Source organism: Mesocricetus auratus, unplaced genomic scaffold (genome assembly GCF_017639785.1).
Source record: "Mesocricetus auratus isolate SY011 unplaced genomic scaffold, BCM_Maur_2.0 Super-Scaffold_100004, whole genome shotgun sequence".
NCBI classification, from domain to species: domain Eukaryota; kingdom Metazoa; phylum Chordata; class Mammalia; order Rodentia; family Cricetidae; genus Mesocricetus; species Mesocricetus auratus.
In genome coordinates this window covers 29,492,895-29,520,400 of record NW_024429189.1, presented here as the reverse complement: position 1 = coordinate 29,520,400, position 27,506 = coordinate 29,492,895, and the positions used below count along the sequence as shown (strand labels likewise).

The window sequence follows — 27,506 nt, the reverse complement described above, 5'->3', positions numbered from 1 at the left end:
GCACTCTGCTAACTTGATTTAGGAGAAAGGCTTCACACAGCCTTGAGAGTAGAATGTTTGGACATCTGATACAAGAAGTCATGCTTTTAAAAAATATTTATTTATTATGTATGCATGTATGCCTGCACACCAGAAGAAAGCCCTGGATGTCATTATAGATGGTTGTGAGCCACCATGTGGTTGCTGGGAATTAAACTCAGGAGCTCTGGAAAAGCAGCCTGTGCTCTTAACCTCTGTGCCATCTCTCCAGCCCCAAGAGCTCATATATTGATACCCATAAGACTTAGCCCATGTTCTCAGTTCTGACTTCTGAGCAACCTCTAACTTTGAGAGGCAACGTTAGTTATGATTCATTGTGGATTACTATAAACCTTCTCCTCCCCCCTGTGAGAACAATTATTTATGGCTCCAACAGGAAATAGCAGAGGTATCCTTCTGACCAGACACGCATTGTGTCCATGTCCTTTGTTTTATTATTAAAATAAGCAAGTACCTTGACCTTGGTGGCCCTTTCCTTCTTTTTGTCTCAAATTAAGGAGAAGTTAACCATAAGAGAAAATTTGGAAGAGTCTTCTAAGATCCTAGCAAGGTTGAGGGCTGGATCGAAGGCCTGGCAGTTAAACAGCACACCTTACTGCCCTCCCAGAGGACCCAACGCCAATTCCTAGCATACACATCAAGAGGTTCACAGCTGCCTATAACCCTACTTTTCCAGAGGATCTGACACCTTCTGACCTTTCCCAGAGTATGCATGTGTATCATACATATAAATTAACACAAGCATGCGGGCACGCGCGCACGGGCGCGCGCGCACACACACACACACACACACAAACACACACATATAAAAATAAGACATAAATTCTAAATGGTTGAATTAGAAACTGTTCTAGTTTATTTTCCACTGCTCTAGCAGAATAACCAAAGCCAAGTAACTTATAAAGGAAAGAAGTTTGTTTTGATTCCCATTTCTGGAAGTCTAAACAGATGCTATGGATATCTTTTTGGCTTCATCCTCTTCCATACACGTCATATAAACTGATGCAAGGGGAGGGAAGGTAGGGACAGAGTTATAACAGCCTACTCATGATGACTAATGATTCTTAGGATTCACATTAATCCCTTCAAGTTAGTAGAACCCCGTGACCTCTCTCTAAGGCCCCCACTACCCCTCTATACCATTACGCTGACAAAGGAATTTTAACATGAGTTTAGCCTAGGACAAACCATATCCAAACCACCAAGGAAATCACAGTGTAGGAGAGTGACTTCACTAGCAGCTGCAGACTTAGGGCTAGAGCCTGGGTGTGGTGACAGGGCCCAGCCCAGCAGCAGCTGGCTGATGACTTTTCTCTGCTCAGGCTTGCTCTCATGACAGACCTTCTAGAGCAGAGCTTGGCAGCCTGACACTGGCTAGTCTTCAGGGACCTTGTATGTCTATGCTGCAGTTTAGACCAGATTTTTTTTCCTAACTCTTAGAAACTTACAGGTGTACACCAGGGCCCGCCTGATAGTCAATGGAAAGGATGGAGAATGGGAATCTATAGCCTGGTGACTTAGCATGGAAGTGGCAGGGGCTGTTGGCTTCCTGCATCCCTGCCCACAGCGCTCTGCTGTGGCCTGGCCAGGATGCTCAAGACACTGATACTTGAATGTCTTAAATGCTTTTGAATGCATTATTTTTTGGCTCTCTCCAAGTTGCTCTCCCTGCCCCATCCCCATCAACACTCAGTAAATCTCCTTACTCTGTGGACTGAGGAAGAAGAAGAGTATGTACCCCTAGGGATGACACTGAGGAACCCCATTCTAGAAAACCGTCATTAGTCTCATTCTTCCTACTGGAAACTCCCGGGAGAGGAACGCACTCCAAGTACTACTTAATGCAGATCACGGTGTGTGCTTTAATTATTAGCATTTGGTAGCCAAAGGAAACAGCAGCACTTCATTTGCTGTTTGAGTAAAAGAGCGGCCTTTGCACAGTGCATGTGCGGGCGTGCAGGATGAACACACACACACATGGGCGTCACACACACCTCAGATACTCTCTAGTGTTTCAGCTGACTCACTCACTCTGTGAAGACTTATTGAATTGGCAGCCATTTTTTAGGTGCTGGGAATATAACAGCAAATGAAACAGATGTGTTCCTGTCCCCGGGAGCTCACAGTCTAAAGGGAGGAGGCAGCTGAGGTTTAACAATAGGCATGTGCGACAAAATAGGAGGGGAAAATATAACAGGACAAGAAGAATGGGGAGAGGACTCTCCTTTACAGGGCATGTGCTCATTTATTACCTGGCTGGGAAATAATGCTTCGCATAGCCAGTGCAAAGGCCCTGAGGTGCACATAACACTGCAGAGGGTTGAGGAATGAAATGAGGGTATAGAGGGAATCGTGGCCAGACAGATAGGTCCTCAGAGGCTGAGGGATGAAGTCTGCATTCTTTCCCAGGGCGGGGAGCACACTATGACCTGACCTGGGATTTAATAGGTCCTACTTTGGCTCCTGTGGTGGATTTCACTGCAGTTCAGAGACGGCCACAAGGTCACTTTCAGTGACAACGACCACTCCCTCTTCGTTCCTGGAAGCTGCTCCTGATTGTCAGCCTCAGTCGGCTCCCACTTAACTCTTCTGTGGCCCCTGTCACAAATCTCTGTCTCCTGGAAGCAAATTCCCATCATCCCATCACCAAGAATCTTAACAGCACATAGAGATGTCCAGAGAAGGGGATGCATCCCCCGGTCCCCTGCAGACTCCCGGGAACTCAGCCTCCACCTAACAAGATCCATTAGCACTAATTAACGAGCTCCTTTCTGTGCCTCTTCCCAGTGATTAATTCTGGGTCAGAGACAGAAAGCCCGTTCCATTATGGTTCTTTTAAAAAATTATTATTATTCAGGCTTCTAATACTGGCACGAACTCCGGGTGAATTTCTGAAGTCATGTTCCCTAGCTGTCACAACGAGTAATAGAAAAATTCAATTTAGAAAGAATTAGGGGAGGCAGGAGAGGCATGCTTTTCGGTCTAGAACAAAGGAGATCAATCCTGACACAATGGCAGCATGACATTTGTGGACTTTGAAGATTCCAGGCTTCCTCTTCATTAATTAGAGAGAATCAAGAGTTCTGCTGGTTAATTATTTGCAGAAATTGTGCTCTGCAAAAGCAGACGCCAGCTCACTCCAGCCACAGCCAGCTGCAGCTCCCCATGGTAATTAAGACCTGTGTCAGTCCCTGGCTGCATCCTCCTGTTGGCAACTATATACTCTGATGGCTACTGCCATCTACCACACACACATACTCCAACCCAAATCAGACAAAATCGTGGTCGTGCACGAGACTTCCTAGCACAGAGATGTCAAGAGGCCAATGGGGCTCTGAATAAATGACCCCATCCAAGATGGATCTTCCAAACTCCACAGCAAAAAACTGGAAGCTTGTAAGTCACCTTCTCAAAGAGTAATTTCAGTGGGTCAAGGATATTCACCTGTCAGGGCTAGTGGCTTCTCTTAGATTGTCACAGGGTTAAGAAATTAATGATATTAAACTCCAGGTTTGTTTTTCAATGGCAAAAGTAATAAATACTCCATATATCAACCCTAAGCCATGTGGAAGCAGGTGAGGTACAAATTGTAGTTTCTCTGTGAACCTTTCCATCCCATGCACCTTTCTAAACTCCTCTCAGGCTGTAGGTTTGATGCTTCATTCTCTCCACTCATCAGATACTGACAGACAGGGCAGACTCACATCCCTACTGCTTCTCTGTCCCCATAAGAACCTCCACCCTCCCTCAACTTCACTATGTCCCCAAACCCAGCAGCTGATGCAAACTCAGACTCCAATCTGAGCTTTGGAGACTTGTTAATGGCTCTGACTATGTGGCATCGGAATGTAGGGACACTGGCATCTACTTGAATGACTTGAACTCGAGAATAAGAGATAAATCCAATAATTGTTGTGCGAGCAATGTAGCCATGATGCAGCCCAATCTTTAATTAGAGCATGCATAGTCCTGGGCATTACCCTCATAAAAGCTGTCTGTATTGTGGAAAGGAACAGATGCTCTCTGTCTGCTTGCACCTGCTGGGGAAGCAACCAGGATGCAATGCGACCACCCCAAAAATAGACCGCGCCTGAGCTCAGCCCAAGTGGAATTTACCATGGGCAAGACAGCAGACAGCCCCAAGCCAAGGCAGTCATCTGTGCCTCCATCAGTTTCTTGAGGAATTTATCCAAGGGACTTCAGAGCAAGACCTGGACAGGGACCAGGGTGTCTGATTGGCATTCTGAACCCTCAGGCAATGAGGCAAGCAGGTGCCATGCCGAGTTTTCCCCAACTACCCAGACTGCTTAGGGTGCTTTGACATTTGTTGTCATGAAGGCATTTGGGTCATTTCATAACTCATTTATTGAAAGTATTTTAAATTCTTTCTGCAGGCAACTAAAGTTGTAATATTAGTCTGGCTGACCTCAGATATATTCTTAAGATAACTCAAGGCTATCTCACCCAAAATAGAAGTCTGTAACTTGTTTTCTGCCTGCTGCACCGTCTCTCTCACTAGAAATGTCTCTGTAGGAGGTCAGGGAGCATGTTGAAAGTGTCCTAGCCCTGGCTGGAAGAGGTGACAGGATGAGACTAGTTCTGTTTCCCAGCTCTCTTGCGTGGTATCCGCTCAGGACAGGGTGGGTTGGTGGTAAGTGGTTTTGTGACATCGGGTGTGAGACTCGGCTTCATGTGTGGCTAGGCTGTATTACCCAGTTATTAAACACTGCTCCAGATATCCCTGGGGAGGTACTTTGTAGCTGTTACTGACATCTGCCATCAGCTAACTTCAAAGATTGCTCTTGATAGCTGGGGTGGCCTGCATTCATTCAATCAGCTAAGGCCTTTAAAGCAAAAACGAAATTCTGACTCAAAACCACAGTACCAGTTCCTGCCTGCAGCTTGAGGTTTCCCAGGTCTTTAAGGACCTTGGATTGGCCAGTCAGTCACAAGGATTGGATGAGCCAATCCAAAAACAAAACACAATAACAACAACAACAAAAAGAAACAAAAATATCCAACAACAAAAAAGTCCTCTGTTGATCTAAACTCACCAGTTTAGATCTGTCAGAGCGCCCTGCCGTGGTGTGTAGAAACCCCTGCAGATAACTCGTGTCCTGATGTCACATTCGAGTGGGAATGCCAAGCTGTATGCAGGGCAGTGTACTAAGTGCTAGGAATAATGACTGAACAGGCAGCCTCCGACCTCAGGCAGTGACTTATGGCAGGGCAGCAGGACACACTTGCCAGGTGTCAGGACACCCAGGCTCTGTGATGCTCAAAAATAAAGAAGCAAGACCCAGAGGACCAGGGGACAGGACAGTTGGGCCACGCACCCTTGGGAGGAGAAAGCTTTCTCCACTGCAGGTGACCTTTCTCCAGAAATCCCCTTTCTGGTGTGAGAACATCCCTCCCACATGACCTCACTTCCTTTCCCGAAGGCTTGGGATTTCCCTTCAGCCTGGACGCTTTGGGGAAGGCCTGGATTGGAATCCTTACTGAACATAAACATTTAGAATGGGAAGAATGCCTAATGAGAGAAGGCAGGACATTTGCTCTTCGCAAACTCAAAGCTCAAAGCCGCACCTTTCAAATGGACTTTTAAACTATGTTATGTTGTTTTTAAAAGATATCATGTTAGTTGAAATTTGAAAAGAAATATAAAGCACACGGTGAATAAACAAGACCAATAAGGCGGCTATACGAAGGCAAAAGTGTGTTTGTCTTTCACGGAGGCGAGTCAGTACAGGCCCCACCAGGCTGAGCCCGCTGTCACCAGGGCTCCCTTCCTGAGAAAGAACATGACCAGTCCTTTCCCCTGAGATGGGAGGGTGGTGGCGAAAAGATTAATCACCGTGACCCATGTGTACTGCCAGAGTTCAGGCAAAAGTGACTGAGCCCATAGAGCACAGTTGGTGAATGGAAAACAAAAGTCACTTTCCTCCGAGACACTTGGTGGCCACAAGATAGTCTTAATAGATATGCAAACCTCTAATGAGTAGGATTTACAGGTCACCTCCTAGAGGTCTGCAAGACAACACCATTCTCAGTGGTCCTGGAGCCATTTAGATTTCCAGTCTGAAGCCCCAGCATGGTATCCCAGAAGTTTGCATGATTTCAGAGCTGCTGTTGTCTGGGAGCTTCCACGATCTCCCCCCCCGAGTTACTTCTGCAGGGGGATGATGCTTTCTCCAGTCGCTCAGGGGCCACCTCCCACCCACTGGCCCACTACAGCGCCACATGACTGAGGACTCCAACCAGACCAATGGACTCTCACCACAGCCTCGTTTCTCCCATGCCCATCTTTCTTCTGTTCCCTCCCCCTCTAGTTTGAGTTGACCTTCTGTCGTTCAGGTGTAATCCCTGTTTACGAGTCTGTTGCTCTTAGTAAGATTATGGACTACTTAGGATCCAGAGCCATGGCGGTTCCTCTCTGCAGCTTTCGAGGCTTCTGTGGCACCGACACCTGATGAAAATCAGAGGGGCAGCTGTGGTGGATGCCGTTGGGAGAGGCAATGAGAACAGGGGGTTGCTTCTGATGGCGTCCTGCGTGTATGGGGCCTAGCCCAGCTGATCTGATTCAGACACAAATGACCTCGTGAATAGCAGTTCACGTTGTACAGCACACCAGTTTACAGTCTACGTGTACATCTCAATTGATCTTTCAAACTATTCTCAATTATTGTTTATATGTGAACTATACAGCTTGAAAACCCAAGTCTCAAAGAGGTTATGGCAGAATAGGAGAATGACAGGTCAGACAGGGCTGGCTGGCTCCAAGGTCTGGTTTTTCCTCATCCTTCCAGGTGCCTCCAAACTTACATCCCAGCCTGAGCCCTACTTTGGTCCACATCTTTCCCAAAGGAGACTCAGTACTCACAGTCTGCTCTCTACCAAGCCCGTCAGGAATCACGGGCTTTGCAGACCCATACATTCATGCTATACATTTGGCAACTCAGTTTTCCAGGTATTGCAAAGGTCTCCCCTGCTTTCACAATTCAGATGGTCACCCATGAATTACAGTTGGTTCCTCTGCTAAAAATGACCACTTTTAATGGCGCTCCTCATCATGATGAGGGGCAAGCCAGGTGACCCTGCTTGTTCCCCCCTTGAGAGGTTATTACTCATCTGAGTGATGCAGATGCCTGGAAAAACTCTGCACCCCAACAGCTGCTCTGGCCATGCACTAGCCATGGATGTCATGCTTGTCCAGTATAGACATAGACAAAGGGAGTTCATTTCTGCTTCAGCTTTTCACATTGCTCAACCCAAGACCAGTGTTTTATAAAAGGGGGGTGGTGGTGGAGTAGGGGTTGACTTATGGTTTGGGAGGTTGAAAACCTGAGCTCAGGTGAGGACCTTGGGTGGTCTCAAAGCTTGGCACACAACACCACACAGCTTGGTTTATGCCAGTGTGGTCAGGAGAAGAGGAGTCATGAGATGGGAAAGACTGAAGGACCGGTTTCCCTTAGCATCAGCTGCACTTGTGATAACCAATTCAGTTGGAGAACTAACAGGCTCTTATAGGAAAGGGAATATAAATCCCTTCCAAGGTGAAGCCCCATGACTTCAGAGCCCCCCTGACCCCACCTCTTAAAACTGTGGTTCTCAGTCTCCCTAATGCTGTGACCCTTTAATACAAGACCCCATTGTTGAGGTGACTCCCCAACCATAAAATTATGTCCGCTACTACTTCATAACTGTCACTTTGCTACTGTTGTGAATCATTATGTAAATATCTGATGCTCAGGACATCTGGTCTGATCTGTGACCCTTGTAAAAGGGTCGGTGAACCCCTAATAGAGTGTCGCCCCACAGGTTGAGAACTACCATCTTAACGCATTCTTCATTTTTCAATACTCTCACACTGCGGGGGGGAGGAGGGAGTTCCCAGTGCTTAACCCCTTAGAGAAACACCACATCTAATCCACAGCATCCTCCTCTCGACCCCGACTTGGTCAGCCTGGATTCATCCACCATGATCCTTCTGAGAAAGCAGGAAAATGGCAGACGCTCTTTTGGCCTCCTTCCTTCCACTGTAATGCTAGCCTGTGTGGTTTGGGAGGAGCGATGCCCTACTCAGCTTCTCTAAAACTCCAGTTCTCTGTTAGGTGGGTTCCTTCTCAGTACAGAAGGTGAGCCCCACAAATCACAGTTTTCCTTCCTAATGGGCGATAGTCTTGCTTGTGCTCAACTACAGAGCCCCTTCAGTCTCCTACCCCTGTCCCCGCACATTTGTTAAGAAGAAGAAATAAAAGCTACCTTGATGTAGGCGTGTACCATGAATGATGCCTTCTCTCTCCAAACACGGAAGCTGATCTTGGGCTGATGGGCAGCTGGATGAGAGGCTTTCCCCAGAATCCTTCCTTCGGGCTTCTCAAAGGAATGTCTGCAAAGGAATAACCATACGGAAGCCGTAGTAGGTACCGAGGAGAATGCTAGTTGGCTCTAGAACAATTTTTTAGGATGGAAAGATAATGTAGAGACAGATCGATTCCGACCAAGGTGACTGGAAATGTCAGTTACAACCCTTGCTCCAGATGGTTACTGAGGCCTTTGAGTGGGATGCTGTCTGGAAAGAGCTTGCTGTACTGTGCAGCAGCCAGCATTGCTGGGGTCCATGGATCCTGCATCAACAGAGTAGGATGGCTATCATCAACTTGGGAAGGATAGACCTGTGACTGTGCAGTGCTCTCCTGCCACTTAGCAACTGTGAATTGAGCGGGACTCTTGCTCAGTCTACAGAAGGGGACTGGTAAGGGGTAGAAAGTGGAGTGGGACCCACACACAGGTGACTGACTGTGTTTCCACTGTGGCTTTGTGCCACTGGATAGCGTTTATCTCTGTGTACATGCACCTCGATACCTTCAGCAGGCCATCCCTCGGCTTATTTCACAAATGCTCTTGAACATCTCCATCACCCATGAAAATATTATGTAATTACATTCTACAGCTTCAATAAAGTGTGTGTGTGTGAGAGAGAGAGAGAGAGCACGTGCACATGTGCACGCACACATGTTAACTCAATGATAAAGAGTTTTTTCTAAAGAGATTCACAGAGCATTTACTATGTGGAACACACTCTTGCTGGAATCTTTCCCCCACAGACATGCTCTCAGGATGAAGGGCACCAGATACACTTTGGGAAACAGTAACTTCAGTTCTGGGGGGGGGAGTTTTTGAGTAGAAATCAAGGAGACTGCCTAGCTAGTTGTGGGAGTGTGGAAAACAGAGGAATTAAAAGGGACTTCTTGGTGCTGCTGGGAGTATTCAAGAGTAGAAGGCCAAGCCGGGGTAGAAAGGACTTGGCAGACCTTGCCTATGAAAGACAAAAGTCATATTGCTGTGAGTTAGAAACACCCACAGGTCAATTAGACTGCCACTCAACACAGCAGAAGGGAAGGAGGCACTATTCACTTCCACCCACTGCTTCCTTCCTCCTAGCTCTGATGTCATTAAACACACAGGGCACTAAAGGTACTGTCCTACATGCTGTAGGCCTGGTGTGATCAAGACGTCAGTGCACCCACAGGTAGAGGGCGTCTATGGCAAGATAGAGTTCTGGTTGTAGAGAGAGAGGTGTGTCAGACAGGGGACTAATAATTGAAAGTCATTTGCTGTGTCAGATAAAAGTAGGGCATTCCAGGGACAAGGATCTACCAGGTCAGACAACACTGTCAAGGGTTTGGGACGATTGAGCAGTGAATTGAATCAGAATGTGTAAAGACAGGGTAGGTACAGCATCCATCAGAGCTGGAGAGCCTTGGAAGCTTTAAAGGTCATGCTTGTAGTATCCATTCCATCATCCACCCATCCATCCATCCATCCACCCATCCATCTACCTATTCATTTACTTATCTGTAAATATTTAATGAGCATCTTAGGCTTACCACTGCTGTGATGAAACACCATGACCAAAATCAAGGTGGGGAGGAAAGTATTTGTTTCATTTTCTCTTTCCCGTGACTGCCCATCACTGAAGGAAGTCAGGACAGGAAGGCAAACAGAGCAGGGACCTGGAGGCAGGAGCTGACGCAGAAGCCACAGAAGAGTTGGATTGTCTTGCTCCCTGTGACTTGCTGCGTCCCCTTCCTTATGGAAACCAGCCTATCCCCACCCGCAATGGGCTGGGCTCTCCTCCATCAATCACTAATTAAGAAAAGGCTCTACAGCCTTGTATGCCTGCAGCTGGATCTAATAGAGGCTTTTTCTCTATTGAGGTTCCCTCCTTTCAGGTGACTCTAGCTTGTGTGAAGTTGATTAAAAAAAAAAAAAAGGCAGTGGTAGCATATACCTTTGATCCCAGCACTGGGGAGACAGAAGCAGGCAGATTCTGTGAGTTGGAGGACAGCCTTGTGTAGAAAGCTAGTTCCAGGACAGCCAGGACTGTTGCACAGAGAAACCCTATCTCAAAAAAACAATCAAACAAACAAAGAACTAGCAAGCACAACGAGCATTTTACAATGTTCCAAACGCTGCCATATGGGGTTCCGAACAAGGAGGCAGTGTGGTCAGGCTGGAAAGGGTAGTACTGCATGGGTCTCTGTAGATGTCCAGGCTGTATCCTACTGTGATGGGAGTCAGGATTTTACTTTGTTGGCAAGGGGTATGTACTGAAGTTGTCCAGGTAGGAGGGTTACAGAGTGAGGATGTGAGTTGTGCTTGAGGACAGTGGGCAGAAGGGAATTTGACATGGAGACAATATACTTAATTCTGATAGACAAGGGACACTCTGGATGGTGTTAGGAGTCCAGAACACCATCTTCCTCCTCTTCCTTCCTGGAGGAGGAACTCTTTGGGACCCTCAGAATACTTGACATTGGGAAAGCAGCTAGGGGTAGTAGATGTGTAGGGTTGATACCAATGCTGCCTATAGGACAGGAGTTCAAGGCTCCTCCACTGCTCAGAGGAGAGCCACTGAAGGCATAGGCTAGGGGAAAAGCAGCATAAGTGGGTGGAAGGACTGAAGCCTAGAGCCAGCCCAGGCGGCTAACGTGGGCCGAGAAAAGAGGAGGACGAATAAAGCAGGTTTGATAGTTCGGCTTATGGTTATGGGCTAGTATAGGCTGATGCTGGGACTCAGCACTCTGTGTGCCAAAAGGCGAACTTTGTGGGCTGTGCGATTTGGGAGAGGTGTTTTCACCGCATGCGTGCGTGCTCAGGGTGGAGGTGAAGAGAGCAGAGAGTAACTTCTGTTTGGTGCTTGGTTTTGCTGGGGATTGGACTCAGGACCACATCATGATAAATGGCTACATTCCCAGCCTTGAGGAATGGCTTTGTGATGAGTGAATATTGTCAAAGGCTTGGACCAAGTTCCTCTCTTCTCTCCATGCCAGGCATGCTTGTCTTCCAGTGTAGCCCTGGCTAGCCTAGAACTCACTGTGTAAATCACACTGGCCTCACACTCGGATGTCCACTTGCCTCAGTTTCACGAGTGCTGGCATTAAAGGCAGGGGCCATCACACCTGGACTTCCTTAATACTTTTTATCTATGATGGTACCTATCATACATCTTCAGCAATTTGTTGTCTATCTACCCCTTAAGGATACAAATTATATGGAGGCAGAACATCATCCCATTGTCTAGGTCCCACACATGGGCGAATGAGTGCCTTCAAAGACCACTTGTTTGGCTGACCCTGCTTGGTAACTTGTGATCTTTTGCTTAAATGTTTACCCACAGAGAAGAGAAGAAAAATAATTTCTATAGAGAAATATAATTTCTATAGAGAAAGAAAAAACATTTCCTGCAGGGGAAAAGAAACCTTCCTCATGCTGTTCAAGGATATTGGCAACTATCAAAAATTCAATGGTTCCTTCTTTTGGTTTGTTTGATTAGATTAAAAAAAAAACAATGTTACAATTACTGAGATTTGGGGAAGGGGTCAATACAAATATGACAGACATTTTAGTAAGTCTTTGTTCTCCCGTAGAACAAATAAGGCCATGTCATATTGCCCTATGTTATAATGGAGTTGACCTCCTCTTCATAATGTGAGCCAGAGGTCCCTTAGAACCTTGGTGGGTGATTAAACTTAGTCCTCCTTATGCTAAGTGTTTATAGTTACAGTTCATAAGACACTTTTGAGGATTTCACAATAGCTTCTTGAGCCAGATACAGTTGTTACCTGTTTTAGAGTTGAGGAAGCCCACTGAGAAACACTGAGCATAAACAATTGTGGTAGTAGGAGTTGAGGCAGGAGAGTGAGCCCAGTTCAACAGGCTTACCCTTTAACTGCCATTTAGCTGGGATGCCTAAACTAAATCAAGTAAGTCTTATAAATATAGCACAAAATTAGGACTCAGAAAGACGATTCTCTTTGATCCCTACAAAATGGGTGTGAGAGCCCTAGGCAAAACTTTTAAGCGGATGGACAATTTCTTGACCTTCCACTGTCTGTCCAATATGCCATATTTGGGCATGGGGCCCAGGAGATGTGACAAATCTAAGTGGAGATGTGCTTTAGATATGTCTCCTGGGGGCTGGCAACACCTCAATCTTGCCATCTAGACAAGCTGGCCTCTCAGGACTTCGTCTTCTGAACATGGATGATGCTTGTTCTTCTGACCTCAGTGAGTAGGGACAAATAGAGTCGTAGAAATGAAGCTGTCCTTTGGGAATAAAAATTGTAGATGTGTGGTATTACAAATTACCAAGCAGTCACATCCGGCCATCTCCACCATGTTGATAACCTAGATAAGAGGGAAATTTCCTTTTTCAGACAGCACTCAGGAAAACCCCAGGCAGATGCAAGAGAATAAGCGTCGCTTTGGATCTGGTATTTTTCTAGAATCACCATCAATAACATAAGTGGGCAGTTCAAATCTTAAGAGCTCTGGAAGCTGTGTTTGCTCAAGGAGCGGCCAGGAGGAACAAAGGCTGTGCTGAGGGAATATTACATTTCTTATCTACGTTTTCCCACTGACTGGATAAGGACTTGTGCACTTTAGAATTGGGAAGGGGGTACAAGCATTCAGAGTATGACCCAGATCAAAATCTCCCTGTGTCAACTGCAGAATAAGGAAGCATTCTCCCAGGGGGCCTGACTCAGGGATCTGGAATGCAGACCTGTCTATAAATAACACCGGTATTCGGCACTCTGATTATTTTTTTTTCCACCTGAGTTATTTAGGGATTTCAGTTCACTCTAGGTAAATGATTAGTGCGTGTCCTTGTAGAATGAATGCTGTGGTGTGAGACGGATTCATGAAGGACGTCGGCCCTCTGTGCGATGCTCCTTGTCAGCTGGAGACCCACAGGCACTCTGCACCGTTTACTGTGAAATGGGTGAGCAGGAGACTGCTCTCCACACAGGAAGTCATTAGAACCCTGACAGAGGGGCGGGGCACTGGAAGCAGATGCACCTCTGGAAAGATGGAGAACTGGGCGCAGCAGCTCTGTCTAACAGAAAGATGGCAGACACCACGAACCTGAGTCAGAGTCTAGAAGTCGTGCCATAAGGAAGTAAAAAGAGGCAGGAGAGTGAACTGGGCTCACTCTCCTGCCTCAACTCCTACCATCCCAACTGCTTATGCTCAGTGTTTCTCAGTGGGCTTCCTCAACTCTAAAACTGGTAACAACTGTATCTGGCTCAAGAAGCTATTGTGAAGTCCTCAAAAGTGCCTTATGAACTGTAACTATAAACACTTAGCTAAAGGAGGACTAAATTTAAGTGTGTTTCGTGGACTGCCCAGGGAACTTGCTGCTATGTGTGACTTCTTGTTTATAAAGCTCCGAAGGGCACTATTACCTAGTCCTTAAAGGAGAGGAAACTGAGGCCCAGGAAATTAAGCATCAAGTCACGCAAATGGAGAATAACTGAACCAATCTCAGCCCTGACAATACGTTCGACTCTATTCACAGCACAGAGAGAATGAATCTAAACTTTCAGTCTCTGAAGCATTTTCATGTTTTAAAGGTGAAGAAGCCAGGGCTTTGTAATTATAGGACCACACACATGCATGTTACCAGTCATAGGAACTTCTAATTGGGCGCTCTGGTTTTTATGTCCATTGAGCCCTCTCAGCTGAAGGCATCTCCTGACCTTTGAGAGTTTTGTTTTCGATGTGATAGAAACTGACTACGTAGCTCTAGTTGGAACTCACTGTGTAGACCAGGCTGGCTTACAGCTCACTGAGAAACCTCTGCAGTGCTGGGTTGGTCTTAGGTAACTTTTGGGGTCTCAGATAAAGAACTAATCCTTGAGGTTAAACCTTCTCTGGGGAGGCTCAATGTACCAGACTGTGGGCACGTCCTTAACTATTTACAGTGGTGCTTCAGTTGGCATGAGTGTACCTCAATTCCTCTTCATATTCCCTGGGGAGTCTTCAATGGGATGGTATAGCCTCAACTTTGCTAGCTTCATCCTGACTCATGCAAATAAGGATAATAATAAAGATGATGATTCCATAACTGCACATAGGGAGAATATGGGGCATTGTTGCTCAATATTGCTTCTACCCCAGCAAGTGGCATGAATCTACATTTTTTCCATGCCCTTGCTAAGCCACTCACCAAGCAGCCTGATTGGCTCCAGGTACACTAGTGCTTCCTAGTCTGTTCCTGTTTCCTAGTGCCTTGTTACTGATGTCCCCCATTCATATCCTGATAGCCCTTCTGGAATCCTTCAGCTAGGTCCTTCAGCTTGCCTACTTCAGGCAGGAAATCCTTGGAGCTCTCATTTGGCCTCGTCTCACATACCATGTCTGGCTGTCAACAAACTACTTCCTGTTTTTGTTTATTTGTTTGTTTGTTTTGTTTTGTATTCAATCCAGCTACACAAAGGGTCCTTAAAGAAAAGACCCGTGTATCTACGAGTTCCATATAATAGTGGACTTAAAATATCTTTCTGACTAAATAAATGAATACACTTCTGTGCAATGAGGCTGGGTTTATAATGATGTGTAAGATCCATTTAATTAAATAATTTTGGAATTTTAAAACTCTCTTTGAAGCAACAAAGCTCTGTCGTGACTTCAAGGTCTATTAGAATTGTCAGTTTCTCCCCTCTCGGCTATATCTCTTAGCCCTTGAATGTGAGTTACTGATTCTCACTGGATTTCAACTTTTTTACATCTACTTAAGAATTCTTTGCTACTGTTGCTCCACACTAACACTGCATGTTATTAATATCCTCAAGCAAAAGAATGAATTATCCTGCAAAGTGTATGATCAGAGTGATTCGGAAAGCAATAAAACTGTATGGATATGGAAAACCTTGCCCCCAGGTGAAATTGAAAATTGAATTGAAAACAGTGACTCAGCTGTCTGCATTTTTTTCCTCCTTCAACAAAGTGGCACAGAGGGCTCGGTGGCCATGAATAAACTCCTCATGCCCTTCGAAGTAATGAGTAACTGTGTGTGACTAAGGATGAGGAGAAAGAGTCATACCTTAAAGAAAAAAAAGTGCTCCTGTGTCTGGCTGGCTGGGGACACTCCCAGTTCTGGGAAAGATGATCATGTCCCAGGTTTGAGTCATTTCAGTGCTGTTTGTCAATAAAAACCCCTCAGGGACAGTATGAACTGTAGAGATAAGTACATGATAACGTTCAGGGGTCTGTGAGTCCCTTGGGCTCCCAGAAGGTCCTGTCCTCTCACGTCCACCCTTTCAGGAATTTTCGTATTTTCGTTGAGTTGTGAAATTAGCAAATACGGAGAAACGGTGACTGTTCACAAAGCAGGGCTTCCTTTGGAGCCTGGGTTTGGGGCCCTTAGAGAATAGATGGTTTTCGTAAGAACAGCCTTTGGGTTTATCCTCAGCTCTCACTCCTGCTGCCACAGACAGTTCAGCAGGGAAAACGGAGCGTTTGGCCACTTGAATGCACTTTCCTCATCTTGGGCTACTTACAAGTTATTTGGCTTTCTAGCCTGTGGAATTGGCTATGGTTTGCCTTTCAAGACTGTAATTTAAAATATTTGAAAGCCAAGGCTTCACTGGCAACGGGGATAAGGGGCAGTCCTTCCCCTTCCTGGTAAATATGCCACTGTCTGGATGCTCTGGTGAGCACCAAGCCAGACTACCTGCATCTGAGCTGGGAGGGGCTGCTGGTGGCCATTCTTGTCTTCTAAAGATGTACGTGACCAACCAGGAAGTCCTGTCAGCCCCACCCCAGGAGGCCCCAAACTGGCTGTTCTCCAGGCCCAGTGGCCGTCTCTCCTTCATTCTGCTGAAGCTGAGTCCTGCCTTGTCCTTCCCCAGACGCCATCATTGGAGACGCCTATCACAGCTCCAAGATGTTTCCAGGCTGCTTGCTCTCTCCCTGCCCCCTTTCTCTGGGTTTCTCCTTTCTCTGATCTTTGCGTGGATAGATCCCCTTCAGTCTAACTTTATCACTTCCTCAGAGGTGCCTTACCTGGCATTCTGCTCTAAGGTGTCATCCAGATACCCCTCATTATGTCACCCCAAATTAATTCTCTGTAGGCATTTTATTATTAATCTTCTTATTGATCAATTTATTTACCATTCACCTCTTCCCATCCAGATGTTGTCTAGAAAATAATTTCTGCCATGAAAATCATGTATCACAATTGTGGCCTAGGCTGGCCTGGAACTCACTCACTTATGTAACCCAGGCTAGCCTGGAACTCTCTATGTAGCCGAGGCTATCCTCAAACTCATAGCCATCCTCCTGTCTCAGTCTTCTGAGTGCTGGAATAAGCTGCCATACTTGACTCAATAAATGTCTTTATGGGCTGCTAGATGATAATAAATGTCATGGCCAGTAGCCATTTCACAGTATTTGTCGGGCCTTAAGAATATACACGGGTCTAACCTCTTACCACACAGAACTGGCCACTTGCAGCAGTTACAACTTTCAGGGGGTAGCTCATTCAACCCTTGTGGAAACAGTGCAGGACCATTCAGGAAAAAGAATTAAGGCCCTTAAGTAGGTAAAGCTATAAGCTTCCTTCTACCTAAGTCTCACATCCTGGAGGTTCCAGGCCTCTCTTCTAGCAGGGATACTGCCAGGTAGATACACGATCCAGGAGCTTGGGATTCTTAGCTTAGCACAACTGCCAGTGGGTTTGAGCTGCACCATCTTGTTTTGAGCTAAAGGAGTCAGGAGGTATCTGGGCCCTAAAGAAGAACTAGGGCAGTTGGGGTAGGATGAGGAGGGAGACCCAGAAACACTTGAGCCCCAACTGAGAGCAAAACCAGAGCCTGAAGCCAAGCAGAACAGTTTTGGGACTCAAACTATGAAAGGCGAGGCAGGGTGGGTGAGGGTGCTTTCCCCAGGAGGCAAGAAGGGTCTTGGCTAGTAGAAGGAGGAATGCAGAGAATGTGGAGCTCTAGGGCACTTTGCAGCTGAGCCAAGGCTGGGGTTAGCTTCATGCCTCTGGCAGACAGGACCTACATAAGAGATGTGTGGTAGGGTTTGCATGAGCCATTGTGCAATGGTTTTAGTTCACTCAGAGCCTTCTCCCAGGTCACTAGTTCTCTCCATATTCTCAGCACCCCTTATTGTCAGCACCCCTAAGCTACTGGAAGGTACTGGGTGGGGCTAAGGGAGTGACTTGGTCCCAACAGCAGAAGTGGGACACAGGGTATCAACATAGTGATAGCTTCTAGTGGCCAACAAACCATGGACATCCAAGATCTACAAACTGTTTCTGAGCATGCTTGATTCTTCCTGGAGGCTTACCCCAGGAGCAGAGAGACTGTGAGAAAGAAGATGCATGGAGGCCCAGAGCTTCTCAGGCGGAGCAATCAGCTAGAAACATTCGAGTGGAAGTGAGGTCTAATTGGCCTCCACAAACCAGTGAGGCCTGGGGACATTTGGTTACACACCTGCCAAGAAGGCTCAGCAGACAAGTTCAGACTTTCCCAGTTGGAATGCAATTAAGCATTGATGCCAAGGGGGAGCCAAAGGCAACAGTGGGCTGAACAACAGCCCTGTTGTGGAGCCCAGCATCCCACAGACTACACGGACAGGCTGATGCTCCAAGCCCACCCCTGCTCTGCTTCTGCATTGAAATAGGCATAATTAATTAACATGAGCAGACTGTAATCGCTCTGCCCTAGGGCAGCAGTCTACCCACATTTACAAAATATGGAAAAGAGCTTCCTTCCTTACTATGACACTGTAATTCCCATGGAAAAGATCAAAATGTCTGCAGCAAGAGGGCTCCAGCGAGACTTCGGCTATGAAGTTACTATTTCCCAGTTAGATATGAACACATGTAACTTGTCTTTTATATCACTAGCAAAGAATCCCCAGACTGCTGTATCAGAGGACAGAGACTTTACCTCAGCTACTAGCACAACCTGCAAAGCTTGGCTGGGATCTTGCACATAGTAGTAGGTACTCAGCATGTGTTACCCAAAAGACTCAAAGTGAAGCAAGAAATAAATGTTCCTTCCAAGAAGCTCAGCTCCAGCAGCAAAACCATACAGTGTGATATGACAGACACACTTCCCTAGTAACACTCAGAAAACCAGGTCCTTTTTCCTATCACCCCTCCCAGGAAACAAACAATTCTACAGAGACACAGCTGTATTCCAGTAAAATAAGGAGGTGATAGCTAATTCCACCTCTGCCATGGCTGAACAATGTCAATTTTGAAAGAGTCATGTATTTAGTTTTATTCTGCTTGTTAGAGGCAAAGTGTGTGTGTGTGTGTGTGTGCATGTGTATGTCTTGTGAGATATGTATACACTTATCTTAATGAGCACTGTTAACAAAATGGCAAACATTGTTTTGTTCTGTGGCCACAGAAGCAAGCATTACACATGCCCCTGCTAAGCAGCTAGAATATAAGGTCTTAGGTATGTGAGCTGGAAACTTAAAACCACCTAAAAGCTTTGAGCAATGAGCCATTCTTGTGTAGCCCTATAAAACAAGAGCTATAAAAGCAAGCCCTGGGTCAGTGCATGGGGTGGGGTAGGGGCTAAACTAGGAGAGGCATTGTGACAAAAGACGATGACTACGTTCGCAGTGTTTCCAGACACTTGCTGTAGTGGCGTAAGCAATTCACATCTACATAGGATTTGCCCTTCCTTAAACTGAGCTGCCCTGGTGCAGTTCAGCTGAGTAGCTGGCTGGTGGCATTGGTCTGTGTGCAACCCAGGCGGGATCACCACCAGCTCTAGGAAGTCTACCTGCCTCACAGGTTGATGTCACCAGATGGATCCATAGGACGGTCAGCCAGCTCAGATGGTGTCAGGATTGCAGCACCACACAGTCATGATGGGACCTACTGTGACTGCTGCGGCTGCATGGCCCCAGCTGCCGTGATCAAGAAGGCAGCATGTCTTTTAGGAAACACAAGTCCTGAAATGGTACCTAGTCATTTTAGAGAATCCAGGTTACCTAAGACCCCGACTTTCTATTCATATGCTTTGTAGGATTTACCTATCTAAAATACCACCATCTGAAATGCCCAGAAGAGCTCACAGCTGGCCCCTGAGGGCTCAGTGTTTGCTTTGGGTTGGGAATGGAACCTCCCTACTCTGAAAATAGAGGTTCTTTCTGAAATGGCAGTGACTCATGTGTCCCCACGAACATTAGAGCCGAAGGTGAATGATCAACAAAACAAGATATCCCTGTTCTGACCCTGAAGACATGAGTGTAGGAACCTCAAAAACCAAGCCAGATGTGACAGGAACAAGTCAGTGATCCTTAACACCCCAACCTGAGCAGAGCCCTGCTAAACATCAAATAAATTTAACCCAGTTTTTCTTCCACCACCTTCTAATTTTATTTCCTTCTGCCCATGGTCCAGAAGTAGAATTGTCAAGCAGTTCCAGGGCCACTGAATTTCTAGGGTATTTACAGGCAGCTGGGAAACACCAGGAAGAAGGCTTTATATATTTGTGTTATCAGGCAAGCAATTTCAAACTCTCAGCTTTTGAACTGGGGTTTCAATTAAACAAATGTGCAGATATTAATGAGACCAGATCTCTGAATGACAGGGGAAGTGTTCCCATAAATCCAAATGAGATCCCAACCCCGAAGCATTGACATCATCAGAGAGAACACTGCTGGTCTGGACACCAAGGAGGATGCCTGAAGACGGGTGCAGAGCCCCAGATGTCAAAAAGGACTTGCTGGTGTGAAAGGTGTTGTCACACCTAGTGCCAGGCTACAAAGAGATTTTTACAGCATAGTGGGTCTTCTCAGCCACAGAGAGGCAGTATCTGGATGTGCATGTGCGTGCGTGCATGCGTGCATGTGCGTGTGTGTGTGTGTGCGTGTGTGTGTGTGCGTGTGTGTGTGTGTGCGCGCGTGTGTGTGTGTGTGCGTGTGTGTGTGTGTGTGTGTGTGTGTGTGTGTGTGTGTGTGTGTATGTATGTTAAAGAAGCTTAATCAGCTTCATACCAGCCAACCTAAGGTAGACTACTGGCATTCTCTAAGCTAAGTTTACCAGTTTCTATGCTAGCAAAAGTGATAGCCCTGGCTATCCAAAATGGCTGTTGATTTAAGAGCCATATCTACATACCTCAGACCATGGTCTCTTATCTCACCTGCCCTCACCCTTCCCATATCAATAGTTCCAGCCCCACTAGCTGATTTGTAGCTCCTGACACAAAGCCTCCTGACTGGCAACCAGTGTGCTCTTTCCCTCAGAGAGGGCGCTTGCCTCACACTGGGCTTCTCCATTTGAGTCACCTTAGAGGGGACTACTGACTGTGCTAAATGAGAGAACAAATGGCTTCACAAAGCCGGCTAATCTGTGGTGAGTGAATCAGCAAGGCCTCAAACTCTCCAGAGGTGCCTGACCTTTTGCTATGTGGCTGTCTCTTAAGCCTGAGATGTTCCAAAGGATACATACAAATAGACCGAATTAGCTACACCTGCCGTCCCGCAGCTCCACTGTCTGCATTTACGGTGTTTAATCCAGACTGTCAACTTGACTGAACTGGGAAGCGCCTAGAAGAGTTTAGACTCTTTCCTGCTGAATAAAGAGTTGAAATCACACCATTTTCCTCATTTCCACCCCCTACTTAACCAGCTTTCTCCTCGGTTTCCCTCTCCAGAACAAAGGAAAAAACTCTTTTGTTATTGCTTTGTTTTGTTTTGTTTTTTTGAGACAAGGTCTCACACTCTAATCCAAGCTGGCCTGGAACTTCTGGCAATTCACCTGCCTCAGCTTCCTGAATGTAAGGATTATGGGGATGAGCCACCACACCTAATTTAGAGAAAGCATTTATGCTTCTGTTGCTCACAAATACCAAAAGATGCTAATAGAGCTCATGGAACTAAGGGTGTGAGGGAGGAAGTGGTCTAATGAGACCATGGGTATCCATGCAAATTAGATAAAAGAGTCTCTTCCTCAAAGTACTTTATTTCCCTCTCTGAGACAATCATTATTATAAACAAATCTACAATGCCAACATGAGTTCTTTTTCTACGAATGTCCTGTTAGGCTATAGTTACCTGAACTGAGTAGTCAGTAACCTTGTGCTTGCTCAATTATGATATTTATCATTACCAGGAGTGCAATAAGCAATCTGGCCCTTCCCACAAGTTTTAGTCATCTGCACATGACTGATCCTCCTCTAGTCTCTCTCTAGAACTATGAAATTGGTGCAAGAGTAGTGTGGATGTCATGATTATCCTAGACCTATCTCCTCCTACCAGCTTCCAGGTGCAGACCTGATTGTCTATAGTTCAGAGCCAATTGGAGGAAAAGGAAGTGGCCCAGAGCAGGGGCAGGCCAAGTCAGACCTGCTACTGACTTGAGATTGGCAGTTTTCTCCTTGTCAGGCTCTGCTGAGGTCACACTGCCTGGAGCTTGGGAAGGAGACAGGCTGAGACTGTCTCCTCCCACATTGTATTTGGCAAGCTGAATAGCATAAGGCTATAACATGAGACCTGCAAGAGATACCCAGATCTAAAAAACAGTCGCCAAGAGAACAGCATACTTGTATAGCTCTGTTTTGCTTTCTCTAATTCCATCAGCTACACGAGGTTTCAAATATTCTCAGAGAAGTCAGTCATCAATGCATAACAAAGCCAGGGTTTAGTAAGTGCCTACTATGTGATTGCAATGGTGTTAGTTCTCAATGCAAAGAAATTGAAGCAAAATTGAGTTAGAGTATAAATGTCACATCTTCAACATAGTCCACAATAAACCCCAAATGAGCAATATGTTTGTGGCTGTAGGATTCATATAGGATTGGCATTGTGACTTCAGGGTACGGGAAAGAGACTAGGACTTGAATGTGCCAGTCAAGAATATACAGTGTTTGTATGGCCTAAGCATATATAGGCATTTCCAGGAATGAAAAGGATATGCACAGGGATTTGTTTTTATTTGTTTGATTGATTTGGTTTTTTAATGTGTTGTTGGGAAATGGGATAGAAATCCATCATCAAGAAACAGTTTCTGGACAGCCCTATACAGTAATTAAGTGGTAGATTGAGGCAACACTCTGGACTGCTCTGAATATCAGGGTAAGGTTGTTGGATTTTTGTAGGTTGTGAAGAGTCTGTTGGGGTCTGTATAATATTTTGGAAATATATTCCACCCAGCCACAGTTCTGGAGAGCCAAGAATTTCTATTGTCTTTTAGATGTCAGCTGATAGCCACTGGATGGCCTAGCCTCAGTGGGAAGTGACTCTTATTCTAAATAACAGTAGCTTTGGGCCAGAGCAAGTCTACACCCACCCTGAAGGCTAGTGAGACATGCTGGTGTGGGGTGCCTGAGGGCTTGAGTACGTGCTGCAAAGGAGTGTCTCTAGGATTAAGGGAAATATTTGCTATCAGCCCTTTATACATGATAATAGATGATGTCTTCTGCCATTGCAGCTACCTTTGCATGGTTACTTAAGATGATGGAACAATAAACCGTGATTTTAAGTATTAACTGATTACCCTCCTGATATGACCAGGTGTCTCTGTCTCGTTTTTAATGATGTTGGATAGTTAGCTTTTCCGAGTCCACACACCCCCACTAAGGTGGATCCAGGAGTATATGTGTGAGTGTGAGAACAAGACTTATGTGGTGAGACCACCTGAGCTTCTTAAAGTGAATTAAGGATACTTTAATCATCTCCATGTGAAAAAGCTTGCCATGGATGGGATAGGTAGCTTTGGGGTGGAAAAAACAAATTATAAAGTATATGAGTTGCTTGTTCAAAATCACACTATCCTGTTTTCCTGAAACACGGATGCAAGATGAGGGTACAGAATCTGTGATAATGTGGTAGAGTTGGTCTCAGAGTTAGAAAGTTTTGCATTTGTCAATCCCCCAATACATGATGTGGTCTTGTTCTTTTAAAATGCCATATTTCAAGTGTGTGTGTGTGTGTGTTCAAATAGGCAGTGGCATTTCTGTGTTTCTTGTACACTTTAGACTCTAAAGGATATGAAATGAACTCTGCCTAGAACTCACAGGATCAAGGGCTAAGGAATTTACTTGTGCTTCAAAAAATTAGAAGAAGTTGACTACATCTTTCTAAATATGAAACCCTAGCAATACTACATCATACTTAAGTACTCTTAAGTATTTATGGTTACTCACATGGCCTAGGAGCACATGTGTTTGTAACTCATCTCAGATATGAAAGGATAAAGAAATCAGTAGGGTTCAGGTGGTCTAGAAACAGGGGTCTTCAGCTTGCATGGCTACTATCCTTTCCCAGACACCTTTAACCATCTAATGATAAAGAAATGTCTCTAAATTCTAAAATAAAATACACATAAGAATAAAAGCCAACTAGATTGAATAGTTATTGAAATATTGAAAAACAAGTGTACATTACAATGACAACACATGTACCTCTTTATTACCGCTGTAGACAATAGGTTCACCGGCAGTCCTAATGTCTACTGTGACTGTGACAGGATGCTACTTTGAGACATCTGTAGCAACTGTAAAATGATGGTCAAAATATGTGAGACTTCTCTTATGGAGAGCTGCCGAACTTTCGTTAATGTTACAGCAGGGTGCAGTCATAGTGGAAAGAAATGTTCAGTTGGTTTCAAAGTAGGATTGCCACAAATGAAGATGCAGTCTTTCCTTCCAGAATCATAGACCCTGTTAAGTTCTGTCAGCAACTAAACCCCAGGTTAAAACAGTTATGTTAAATTGGTTTTAGGCAAAACATAGGCTGTCAATGATTATTGGAGACTAAATAGGCTTCTGGGAGGTACAGACTGGGCTCTGGGAGGTTGCCCTTTGAGCTTGCTTAATGTTGCATATTGCCCCCCTGCCTAGCATGGTGCCTCGTGGGAATAGATGTTCAATGTATGTCTGCTCAAGGAAGGAAGGAATGGAGGGGCAATGGAGTGGACTCCGACTTGGCAGATTATGCTCCCTACTTGCCCTGACATTCTATGACTCTGACAAATGCAGAAGGAATTCACCAGAGCCAGCTCAGAGTCCTGTAGCTTCCTGGGAAAGACCGCAGGAGACAGCAGAGGCAGTGGGTGGAGTCCCAGTGCAAAGCAGTCGGGTGGGGCCCAGCCTGGTGCTCCGTACCCAGCTGGAATTCTGCCCCACAGATAAAGATCCTGAACAGAAAGCGGAAGTGCCACAACCAGTGACTGCAGAGGCTAACCCAAGGGCTTTGGGGAGCAGATGAGCTGGCCAGCTGTTTTCCTGCAGCTTGTCTATCAACATGGGCAAGGTCAGGAAATGCATTCATCCTGCTCCCTGGCTTGATGAAGAGACCTTCTGTAAGTTTTAAGCAGCTTTTGTCTTTTGGACAAGGGTCCTTAGGGAAAGATATTGACTGAGAGCACCCATTATCCTGCTGTATGTCAGCCACCAAGAAAAAAGGAGACACCCTATAAAATTCCTGATAGAACTAAATGTAACAAACATAAACACAATGAGAACCATAATGTAACACACTGATAAGGTTACTGGGGGGCATGTTTCATTTGGGATATTTACCCAACCTAACACCTGTGTATTGAGAGAACTTATATTATTCAAAATAGTAATAATAAAAACAACTGTCATTTTAAGAAGCATGCCTCCCATGCAGGTTTCTTATACAATTTTATTTCATTTACTCCTCCAACAAGCCTACGTGTGTTACTGATCTCTTTAATGGGTTGGATAGTGGCTGTATCCAAAAGCTACGCCCACCATCCTGATGTCTGTGAATGGACTCTTATTTGGAAAATGGTCTTTTAGATATGCCTAAGCTAAGGATCTCCTTGGACAGCATCCTGGGTCTTTGGGGGTGATCAGAAATTTAATGGACTAGAGCCCATATAAGAAGAGGAGACACAGAGAAGGAAGGCCCATGTGGAGGAGACATCCTAGGGACACATCTACAAGTTGGGTGAGCCAAGGATTGCTGAAGGTCATCTGGAGCTAGGGGAGAGGCCAGGGACACATTCAGAGCCTCCAGAAGGCGAATCAGTTTTTGTTTTTTAAGCCACCAGTGATTTCAAGAATCTCTTCAAGCTCCCAAGAATCAGGAGTCTACTGTTCCATTGTCCCAAAACTGCCACCGGGTCAGTCATGCATGTCACTCTGCTACCTGCCTGCCAGAACTGACAAAGAACTATGTACTTTGAGATGAAATAGCACCACGAAGGCAACAATAATTTAGAGGAAAACATAACCAAACGTCTGTTCTCAGACTGCTTGTATTTGAGGCCAGCATTCCCATCTCTGGAGTTAGGGAACTGTGATGAGTTATGTACCTTCCACATGTGTCATGCTTGTTTTTCTGTAAAATGGGGAGAATCCACAAAAAGTCCTAAAAAGACAGGACAGAAAGTGGAATGTGGCACCCTAATCAGATTACTAAACGGAAAGGGTTAAGACAAAAACAAGAAGATGAAGCATGGACTTGAAAACAGTTATGTATGGGTATTGATTTCTTAATTGTAAAAACTGTATTGGACAAACCAGATGTGAGTAATAAAGGAAAATAGGGGGCATGGGAAATCCATATATGAATTCACTGAACTACAACGCTGTACAAAATATCTCTAAGTGGAAAAATGTGTCTCACCTTAGAGTGTGGTAAAGGCTTAGAAGGCACCTGGAACATTGTCAGCTACCGTCATTTCAGAGTGATTAACAGGACCAAGAATGCGTCATGTCTTAAGGTAGGCTATTGATTTTAAAAAGTGAGATGGTCCTATATTTGTGAAATAAATTATCTGAAGATGTTGTATTAACTATAATTTCATCTCCCCCCAAGAATGATGCTTGGATATCAGATATTGTCAAACTAATGCCTACCGTCCAACATTTGCCTATTACTCAAATGATTCACATCGAGTTTATTTTTTCTGAGAAAAAAAAGTTGCATTTTTTAAAGGAAACCTGCAAACTTACAAATACACCTTTGCACGTGGTCTGCCTGCTTCTCTACATAAATCTGCTACTGACTTCAAATTTTGAAACACATCATATTTTACATTTTGCTTAGAAAACCAAACAAAGTATGTTTCTTAAGTGCTTTGTCATCAAACAAGGTAGACAGATGACATGAATCCTGTATATTCACTTCGATCTCCACAGCAATGGAAGAATAACATCTTTGATAAAAAATAAGAAAACATTGTATGAAGATGACAAGACAAGACACTCTAAACTGAATACATCCTTCAGATTTCAAGCAGTGATTAGTCCCTGTAAGAAGGGACTGATCCTTTTAAGGGAGTCTGCATGCTGAGAGGAAATCTAGATGTAAGCAGAGTGTCCCTGCCTTATGTGGCAGATGCCTCCTGCACACAAGCAGCACAATGAGGACAAGTATGGAATAAACCACCACATCCTCACCTGAACAGAAGGTGATGGCTCTAAGGGGGATTACTCTTCTGGACCCTCTGTAAGCCAGATAGGTAGATGGACAGATAAAGATGGGAAGTTGGGGGTGTTGTACCCAAAAGAATCAAGCTAAGGGCTGGCACAGCACAAACTGGGATACTCTGTTCAGAAATGGAAAGTGATAGATGGCTTAGGACCTGTTTCACAAGGGAATCCAACTGGATTTGCATCGAAAACATAGTGTCTGGCCTTTCTAAGCAACTGGGTCAAAGCCTGGCTCTGAATCTGGAGATTTATGAGACATCTCTACCCTAGGGGCCATATCTGAACTATTCCTAAAATAGACTTGCCCTCTGAGCTTTCCTTAGAGAATCCTCCCTGCCAGGGACCCCGTCTGGGGAGTCTTTTAAGGGACAAGGCTCTCAGAATACAGGAGCAGGTTTTCCTCATGAAATCTGACAACCACAAGACAGCTTATATTGGGTTCTGGGTACTCTCCCTCTCTAGGTAAACCTGAGATTGTATTAAGTGAAAGGGATTCAGGAATGCTGAAAACCGTGTGCAAAATAAGGCCTTTCCCCAGGAAAGCAGGATCCTATTTGACTGTTAAACAAGATTAACAGTTTTCTTCCCTGTGGAGCTTTTTGGAATGCTTACTAGATTAATGGGCACCATGACTTTCTGATGAGGGGATTTAATAGGCTATATTAAATAAACTATGGCACATTGCATTACGAGGGTGAGGATTAACAGCTTTCTTTAGAACACCGTTTGGGAAAC

At 45.2% G+C, this 27,506-nt stretch overlaps 1 protein-coding gene and 1 long non-coding RNA gene across 6 annotated transcripts in view; one reads left to right on the top strand and one right to left on the bottom strand.

The window, feature by feature from the left end:
* Itgb6 (integrin subunit beta 6) overlaps positions 1-27,506 on the top strand; it is a 123,319-nt gene that overhangs the window by 6,704 nt on the left and 89,109 nt on the right. For 2 of the 5 annotated variants that reach the window (XM_040745434.1, XM_040745430.1), the window contains exon 2: positions 25,968-26,059. The exons of the other annotated variants lie outside the window; for them this stretch is intronic. The gene's annotated coding sequence lies outside the window, so the exon portion shown is untranslated. The remainder of the gene's footprint in view (positions 1-25,967; positions 26,060-27,506) is intronic. 5 annotated transcript variants of the gene reach the window in all.
* LOC110340709 lies at positions 6,230-9,983 on the bottom strand. The gene is made up of 3 exons (XR_002382514.2): positions 9,930-9,983; positions 8,302-8,428; positions 6,230-6,505 (listed from the first exon to the last, which is right to left on the bottom strand). It is a non-coding gene; the product is annotated as an uncharacterized LOC110340709 (long non-coding RNA).